General features: G+C 42.3%; 1 pseudogene; it reads right to left on the bottom strand.

Moving 5' to 3' along the window:
- Positions 1 to 5,980: 5,980 nt before the first annotated feature.
- LOC101578725 lies at positions 5,981 to 7,082 on the bottom strand (annotated as a pseudogene).
- Between the last annotated feature and the right edge of the window lie 2,316 nt (positions 7,083 to 9,398).

Raw genomic sequence — 9,398 nt, 5'->3', positions numbered from 1 at the left:
GTACAGTTTTATTTACTTTTATTCCAGGGCTATTTTTTTAATTTGGGTTCTCTTGTTTATTGAGAAGAGAGTGATGTGCTTTATGCTTTGTCTAGTACACATCTGCACTCTGCAAACAACAGACTTTTGAATATAGGATATAGTAATTACTCCCCCAAAGGATGTCTGCGTCTTGTTTAGAATTTAACACATGCACCCCAGTTTTCTTCTCTCCCCAAACTGGAGTATTCAAGCAGAACTTGCATGTCCATGGTCAGGGCTACCTTCCAGCAAAGTCCTATAATGGAAGGGAGACTGAAATGGAGACTAAGTCCTCCACCCAAGGGTTATACAAGCTCAACAAAAGAGTGAGGCACTTTACAACAGTAACTTTTTAAAGCATTGATCAGATTTTTATGTTGAATACATTGCAATGTATTTTAATATATAAGATGCTACTATTCTACCTCCATTTCTAAGTACAGTGGCTACTTCTGTTTCTTTTCTGATCTCGCCATAAAATGTTACATCACTTCCTCCAGAAAGCCTTCCTCTATGCTCAGCATGACTGTGCCATCAGGCCTGGGAGATAGTTCAGCAGCATAAGCACCTGGCAAGTGCGAAGTCCTGAGTTTGATTCCTGGTACTGCAAAAAACCCAAACCAAACCAGAACAAAAACAAGAACAACCTCCTTCTCCCCCCAGTAAAAACCCCTGTGCCCTTTTCTGTGACCCTAACACAGCCCAGAAAAGCCCTTTGGAGCACTTGACCCTGCAACTCCTTCTGTCTATCTCAAACTAGATGTGAGTCCCTGAGAATGAGGAGCAATTTTTTTTTTATTACTCAAGGACCTGTCTCTTATGTGAAGCCTTTCTTAACACCTTCCCAGGCACCCCTACCCTATATTAAAATCCCACAGTCATGGAGCCCACTGGGTTTACTCTAACCATCTATTTGCTAGTCTGTCTCCTGTGATGTTCTGGTAATGTTTAATAACTGATTACATTTTCCCAAAGGAAAAATAAATTCCTGGCTTGTAAGTTGCCTCTTTCCATGGCACCACCACAGCTAATTTCAAGTCACTGACATGAAGTCATACAAGTTGGAAATTAATATCCAAGCAGCACACAGTTACACTGTGTAGAATTTCCATCATGTTGTTCCAGTAGATGTAGATAACCTCAGACCCAAATAATAATAAAAGACAATAAACTAATTCGGCAGTGAGAAGTGTTCAGTATTTGTGAACTTTCTCTTAAACATATTTTGTCTAATAGTAAATTTACATAGTCATCCCTGGACATCCACAAGAGATTTGTTTCAAGACCTTTACTAATACCTAAAGCTGAGGCTGTTCAAGTGTTTAACATAAAACGGTGTGGTATTTGTATATAACCAATGAGTATCTTCCCATATACTTAAAATCATCTCTAGATTACTTCTTGTGGGTTTTATTTTGGGGGTGGTGGTACCAGGGATCAAACTCATGACCTTGTGCTTGCCAGGCAATTGTGTTTGTTTTAGGACTACTTGGAATGGGAAGCAGGACGGCCCATATGCTAAGCTAATGTTTCACCACTGAACTACATTTCCAGCCCTTAGATAACTTATAGTATCTAATTCGATGTAAATGTTACATGAATAGTTCCAATAGTATCTTTTTAGGGGAAAATGACAAGAAAAACGTGTCAGTACTTACACAATTTTTCTGATATTTCTGATTCATGATTGAATTCACAGATACAGAGGACTGACCGTATAATTTAATTTTCAAAACTTGGGTGTTGAACAACTGCTGTGTAAGGTTTCAGAGCATCTGTCAACTCTCATGAGCCAATAGGAGTTAGCTCAGCACATTACTTTCTCCCTGACTAGAACTGTGACTGGGGCTGGCTGGCCCCTCGCGGTACATCCAAGACCTAGCACAGAGGAGGTACTCACTAATGTGCACCAGAGACAGCTGCACATATTCATCCTTTTGTCCTCACTTTAAAAGCATTAAACAAGAGCTCAGTGTGCTATTGAACCACAAAGGCCACTTGGAAAATGTTAGAGGAAGCCATACCAACCTCAGCTAGAACAAGGTCAGATCTCCAAATAGCACTTAACTACCAACTTCCTCAGCATGAAGCTACTGTGCCACTGCCTGCTGAGAAATGGAGTGAGGCCTTGCTAAGTGTTCCCTGAGCCATCACCTGCCTGGTCCTAAAGGAAGTAGCAAGACAGCGCAGGTCTGATTCTAATGCCCAGTTACTAGCAAACCTTACAGCAAAAGAGAGCTCTCGTCTTTCCAAGCCTCACACACTGACCCAATTATTCCAAAACCCATTAGAGTTCACTGAATTCCAGCCCAATAACAGAATTTCCAACACTTTTAGTTAGTCCAGTGAGAAAACATTTCCCCAGGAGTTCTTTCTCTTATTTTCTTTCCTACTGCTGGGGATTGAACTGAGGGCCTTTGCATGAGCTACATTCCCAATCTTTTTCTTTATTTTGAGACACCATCTCACTAAGTCACTAAGTTGCCCAGGTTGGGCTCAAACCTGCTGCTCCCTTGCCTCGTCCTTCCAGAGTTCTGGGATTACAGGAGTGCACCCCCAGCCCCACCAAGGTTTCTTGTCATGGCTTTGACTACCTAGGACTTCAGAGCAGCCATGAAAGGATAGTCCTACAGGAAAAGTCAGTGTGCTTGAAGCCAAATCCCAGCTATCTTAAGCACATCTCTCAACTACTAGCAGAACTCTCTGGAAGTGAACTTCCAATCATCATAGCAGTGGCTAACATGAAATGAGTGATTCCTGCCCCTGTGCTGAGCACCATGTGAGGGTATCCTTGTAGACATTAATGAGGCTTTCCACGAAGTCCTCAAATTCATTTAAATTGTAAGTTTGCTGGAGCTATTGCCAATCAATGAGATTAGACTGTGGGTTTGGATCAAAAGGTTCTGCTTCATAAAGCATTAGAAATACATGCCAAGGCTCTCTAAGCAATCATAGTTGGGGGAAAAGTCTCCCCTCAGTACTAGTTTCTTTTTGTTCAAAATGATGTCATTTGAGCTTGCAGAAGATGTGGCTTCCTTGATGAGTGTGCCCAGATCACCTCAAAGCATTGCAAGAATGGCTTCCCCATGCTCAACTTTGTCCATCTCTGACATCCATTCAGATAGTTGAAGTCCATCGGCTTTTCAGGACCATGGCTGACACTACCCACAGCCGCTTACAGATCTTCACTAGGTTGACATTTCAGATCATTTGAATAAATCAAAATGACAGAGGCTCCTTTAAGTGCTGAGTTGGGAAGATGATAATAGAGAGTGAAAACGACATTTTCATTTTCTTGCTGATAAGCAAAATAAGTAAACTTTGTAGAGGAAGTGGGATGCTTCGTAGGCGGAGCCTTTTCAGAGAGAGGGCTGTAGTGCTGCTGCTGTCTTGGTCAGCAATCAACTGGTGAGGAACTCTTTCAGAATTACCCATAATGTGTGCCAACTCCCAACCCAAATTGGAAAATCCATCCTCTCCCTGAAAAGCTATGAGCGCTGATTTTGTAAATCCTGAACCTACAATAAAAGCTGTCCATTCCCTTAAGTACATCCTGTTTCCTTTATGGGAAACTTGTACCTTGATCCCCCATCATGTCTGTTGACCTTGATCTTCTCCAGCAAAAACCACTGGCAGGAACACACACCTAGGAGCTCTTCTCTCTGTGTGCACCAACAGCCTGAATATGTTTTCAAGCTGCTTTGTTCAGGTTGTGTTTCAAGGATTTGGTAAGTGGAGGTGGAGAGTGGGAGTGGGAAGCAAATAAACAAACAAAAGCCCTAAATGGACCTGAAATTTAGGTCAGAAGTTGGAAATACAGTTGTGAAGCCTAATTCATGAAGAAGAGCGTTTTCATGCTAATCAGCTACTAATTATAAAGTAGATGATAGCAGGCATTGTGAGGAACTAAAAAGGAGGGGGTGGGGGCAGTGCTACTTCATAAGTTAGTCACCCTTTATTGGAAAGTGAGCGTTATGAGATTTGGCACCAAACCCCAGCGAGTCACTCTGGAGCACGGGTTTCTCTCACTTTGGGCTTTCAGTTTGGACCTAGGAAGAACAAGTGAAAAATAAAATCCAGGAGGGATGATTTTAAAAGACCAAGTTACAAGTAAGAATGAGTTCTAGGCTCCTGCCTGAGTAGGGGTAGAATAATGAGAGCAAGCCCGTAAAGCCTGAGGGAAAGGAAATACAGGGAGAAGGGCTGGCCAAATACCTCAGTGGACTAAAGCGCCTGCAAGCAGGAGCATGGGCTGGGGATTCGATCCCCTGTCATACCGGCCCCCACCCCGGGGGACTCTGAGATAGACATTGAGACTGGGCATGGTGGCGCATGCCTGGAATCCTAGCTCTTGGGAGGCTGTAAACAGGCGGATCACTACGAGTCCAATCTAGTAGTGAGACCCTGCACCCCCTGTAGACCCTTCCCTAAAATGCAAAAGAAAAAAAGAAAGACAAAAACAACAACAAAAATAAAATACAGGGAGATGGTTGTCCTGAACGATGCACTTGGAGTAGCCCTAAGAACCTGAGCAACAGTGCTGGAAGACTAAGTCATAACATTGCCTGTGTTATGCCTGGAACCAAGCCAGGGAAAGTGTGATTGGGCCAATATGTTAGACTCACCTAGGAAGCTTTTAAAAATATTCATGTTTGCACTGCTACCCTGCAAACAGATTAATTCATAATCTCTGGGAATGAGGCCCAGGAATCAGTAGTTTTATTAACTTACTTAATTTCTTAAATTTTAATTTTTTTCTTTATTTACTGGGTACAGGGTCTTGCTACGCAGCTCGGATTATAGTAATATTCCTGTCTCAGCCTCTGCAGCACTGGAATTACAGGTGTCTGCCACCATACCCAGTTTTGGTAGCCAGCCCAACATGGGGCTTGCATGGCTTGCAGTACTGGGGATCAAACCAGGGTCCTTGCACTTGCCAGGCAGACGCTTAGACCGCCGAGTTATCTCCCTGGCCCTTAACTTACCTGATTTCTTTAAGGAACTTGATTTACTTATAGATATTAGTATTTTTTTAAATCCCTAAGTGATTCCACTGTGTGCACAAGGTCAACAACCGTGAGTTAAACAGCAATACAGCATATTCCAGATGACAAAGTACCCTACTATATTGTCTCATATTTCTTTTTTCTTTTTGGAAATAATATTTGATATTTGGATAAGAGCAGAGCTAATTAACCCAACTCCACTGTGTCTTAGAAAAAAGATCACTCCTTCAGCACAGTGTAAGATTTAAATGCAAACTGTACAAGGGTACATAGTATAGAAAACATGGTATAAGACTCCTGCTGTCCTACCAGCACTTCCAGTGCTTAACCAGATCATATTCAAATGCTGGTGGTCCCAATAGTTATACTGAAATAAATCATTTTAAAAAAAGAAATCTGTAAAAGTCAAATCAAAATGCCTAAGTAACCATATATCAACTCAAACTTTATCTTCTTAAATGAGATTCGCTTCCCACCCAAAAAAACTTCATTTTATTCCTACTAAGCTCATAAATGTTCATACATAAGTATCTTCCTTGGCCAGTAATTCAAAGGGAAAAATATCTAAAAATGATTAAGAAAAATGTAGGGATTATTAGACCTTTTGAATGTTTTAAATATTTTTTAAGGTTTAAAAAGTGTTTAAGGGCTGGGGATATATCTCAGTGGCGCAGTGCCTGCCTGGCAAGTGTGACATACCGAGTTCAATTCCCGGTACCAAAAAAAGTGTTTAAGATTTGTAATTCCTAGTAGGAAAACATTATCTGAATGAATACCCTAATGGAAAACCATCGTAAAACACTTCAGCCCCATCTGGTGAGGAGGGGAAGGGATCATCTTCAAAGCACCCCAGCTCTCCTAATGAGGTCAGAGGTACACTGGTTTGTATTATTGCTATATCCATTAGTGATCTAGGATGCTTTTCTATTAGGAAGGGCTTTGTCAGATAAGCATTATGCTTGACCTCCAAATTTGGCTGACCATTTACTGATGAGATTCATAACCTCTGGATTACTCTGATATTTTGACATATTTGCAGGATTCTGAGCCACATCCTGGAAGGCCACCACAACTTCTGGGTCCTGCAAGGCTGCAAGGAGCTCTGGGTCACTAAGAATCTCACTGAGCCCAGGCATTCCTGCCATGTCTGCTCCCATCCCAGGCATTCCTCCTGGGAAATTACCAGGCATCGCTCCAGGAAAGCCGCCTGGAAAACAGCCATACTGAACTCCCAATTGTCGTTTGGTTTCCTCCTCCCTTTGGGCTTTTTCATGCTCTTCTTGGGCCTTCTTAATCCTTTCTATTCTTTCTTTGATCACTTGTTCTTCACATTTTCACTCATCCTTTCTCCAATGTTCAGCAATTTTCTGCACCCTTGGCTGAACTTCTTTAAACATCGCACTTGCATCCTCAACATAATCCAGTTCACAAGCAAGGGCAGGATCATGGGCTGCTTCTTCCCAATGGCCCAGAAGTCTGTGTGCTTTCCCTTGCCACTTGTACGGTTGGGCTGAACCAGGATTTGTTTCAGTGGCTCTGTCACAATCTCTAATGGCAGCATTTGGCTTCTGCAATTTGATGAAGACGCTGGCCCTCTTGACATACAGAATGGCCAAGCGAGGCTTCCGCTTGATGGCATCTGTGAACAAGTCAACAGGCTTTCTGTGGTTCATCATAATCTAGAGCATCCATGGCAGCTCCTTTCTTTTCATTTGCTTGATCCGTCATCTCCTCAATTATCTCTACGTTTTCATCTCCCATTTCTTGCAGGGTATCAGTATCTGGCTCAATTACACCTTCACTGTCAATCTCTAAATCACTTTCTTCACTTGATGGCTTGTCTGTCTTTATGTTTTCCCCCATCTTCTTACTATCTGCATTTTCTTCCTTGATATCTTCTTCTGATTTAGTTTTCTGAGTAGCAGGTGGTACTTCACCCCCCATGCTCTCCACCCACTCCCTCAAGAAGAGCATTTCTTCTGTGTGCAAGATGCTAGGATCTTGCTTACACATTTTCAAGAAGGCCCGAAGCTCATTTACTTTGTGGGGATTCATGGTCGGCAGACCACGGATGGCTGCTGAGGAGGCTGAGGCCTGATCTGTCTCATATTTCTTCAAGTCATTCTATAAGCAATGGTGGTGGTGAACTTATGGTATTTATTTTGCAGGAAGCTATTTGTATGACTGAAAGCTCTAAAAGATTCTCCATCTGTACTGTATTGTAGCTAGCAACACAATATGGGTAAATTAGTGTTAGTGTTTATTTCAGTTCAGCCAGGCTTCGATAAAAGAATACCAGAGATTGGGCAGCTTAAAAATACATTTCTCACAGATTTGGAGGTTAGGAAGTTCAAAATCAAGGTGCTAGCAGGGTCAGTATCTGGTGAGGTCTCGCTTCGTAGTTCACAAACAGCCATCTTTTGTTTCTTTTTTTTCTTCTTTCTTTCTTTCTTTCTTTCTTTCTTTCTTTCTTTCTTTCTTTCTCTCTTTCTTTTTTTTTTTTTGGTGGAACCAGGGATTGAACTCAGCCCCTTGCACTTGGCAGGGAAGCGCTTATTCCACTGAGCCATCTCCCCAGCCCCTACAGCCATCTTTTCAATGTGCCTTCTTTCCCCAGGAAGAAGAACCAAGAGAGATCTCTGAAGACCCTTTCACAAGGTCTCTTTGAAAGACTCGCTGAAGAGTCTTTCACAAGTGAATCTCTCACTGATCCTATTCATGAGGCTGTATTCCCACAGTGTCGTCACTTTCCAATAGCCTCACTTCCTAATACATCACCTTGAAGATTATGTCTCAACGTATGGATTTGGGGAGACAGAAATTCGATTTATAGGTGTATAGGTATGGCTTTGAGACATATATAGAAAAAAACCACCAAACAAGGGGTCAAATTTGAGACTAGACATTGGGCAGGCAGTGCTCTGCCCAAGCTGATGCTCTTCTCAGACAGATGGACTTATGAGAGCTCATGGGCTTGGCAATTGGTGTGGTTGGCCCATCAGTTACTACTAGGTGATCATGATAGAGTTACAATATTAAAATCAGTCAGTTGGGTAGAGACTTGTCAGAGGAGGTTGTGCATGTGGGATTCAAGGTTGAGATGATGCTTCTTTATGTGTCAGTTTGGGAATTTTAGGAGAAAGGATCTATGAAGCCATCTGCTTCATATTAGGCCCTACTTTGTTTTATGTAATGGCCTGTTAAACCAGAGTCTGCCTGCTAGGATAGGACAAACAAAAGCATCCAACAACTTTTTGTATAGTGTGTGATAAATTTAGATAATAGTCATAAATGAATAAATCAGCTAATTGGGGAGGTGTCCCAGTCTTCTTTTTTAATATTTATTTATTTGGTACAGGGTCTCAATAAGATACTCAGACTAATAGTGTTCCTCCTATCTCAGCCTCCCAAGCACTGGGATTATAGGCGTGCACCACCATACCTGGATTTTGGGGCTGACATGGCATGTGGTACTGGGGATCAAACTGGGGACCTTGTGTTTGCCAGGCAGGTGCTTACACCACTGAGTTATCTCCCCAGCTATGTATTTCAGTTTTCTAAGGAAAACAAGTAATTCCTATAGAGCTGAGGGAGTATACAGGATGACAAGGACGTGATAAGAGAAGAGTTCCTATACATGGAGAACTAGCAGGAATAAGTAGGAACTTCCCTCAGTGAGGAGGGCTAAAGGCATTATCCCAGACAGGAGACATGGAAAGGAAAACACACTTGTGTTAGGTACAATGTGCTGATCAGGGTATCTCTCTGTCATGTGAATGTATGTCAAGAGTGAGGCAGAGAAGGGCATATGAGATCCACGTGAAGAGATAAGCAGGAGCCAGAGACGATGACACTATGGACTATGTTAGGAAACTTGCTTTAACTTTATCATATAAACCAGTGGTGGTGAACCTGTGGCATGTGTGACACAGTGGCCTGTTTGTATCACTGAAAGCTCTGAAAGGTTTGCCATCACTTCTACAAGCAATACAGAACCACTGAAAGCAATGGCTCTGGTTTTGGCTACATATTGGAATCACCTGAAGAGCTTTTGCAACACTGATGGCTGAGTACAACCTCTAGATATTCCAATTAGAGTGGTTTGGGGTACAGCCTGGGTATCATGGTCTTCGAAATATGTCCAAGTGAGTCTACACCACGGTTAAGAGCCCTGTATAAAGGGTTTCAAGCTGGGCAATGACATTGTCAGATGCCTGGTTTAGAAAGCTCATTCTGCCAACCAGAGTAAGAATGAGTTCGGAGGCTATTGCAATAGTCCAGGTGAGAAATGATGCAAGACTAAGAGCAGCAGTGGTAGCACTGAAAAGCAAGGGATTTTTGTTTGTTTGTTTGTTTTGCTTTGATTTGGGG

This window comes from Octodon degus, unplaced genomic scaffold, assembly GCF_000260255.1.
Source record: "Octodon degus isolate 3935 unplaced genomic scaffold, OctDeg1.0 scaffold00167, whole genome shotgun sequence".
Lineage (NCBI taxonomy): Eukaryota > Metazoa > Chordata > Mammalia > Rodentia > Octodontidae > Octodon > Octodon degus.
This window is presented reverse-complemented; position numbering and strand designations above follow the sequence as displayed.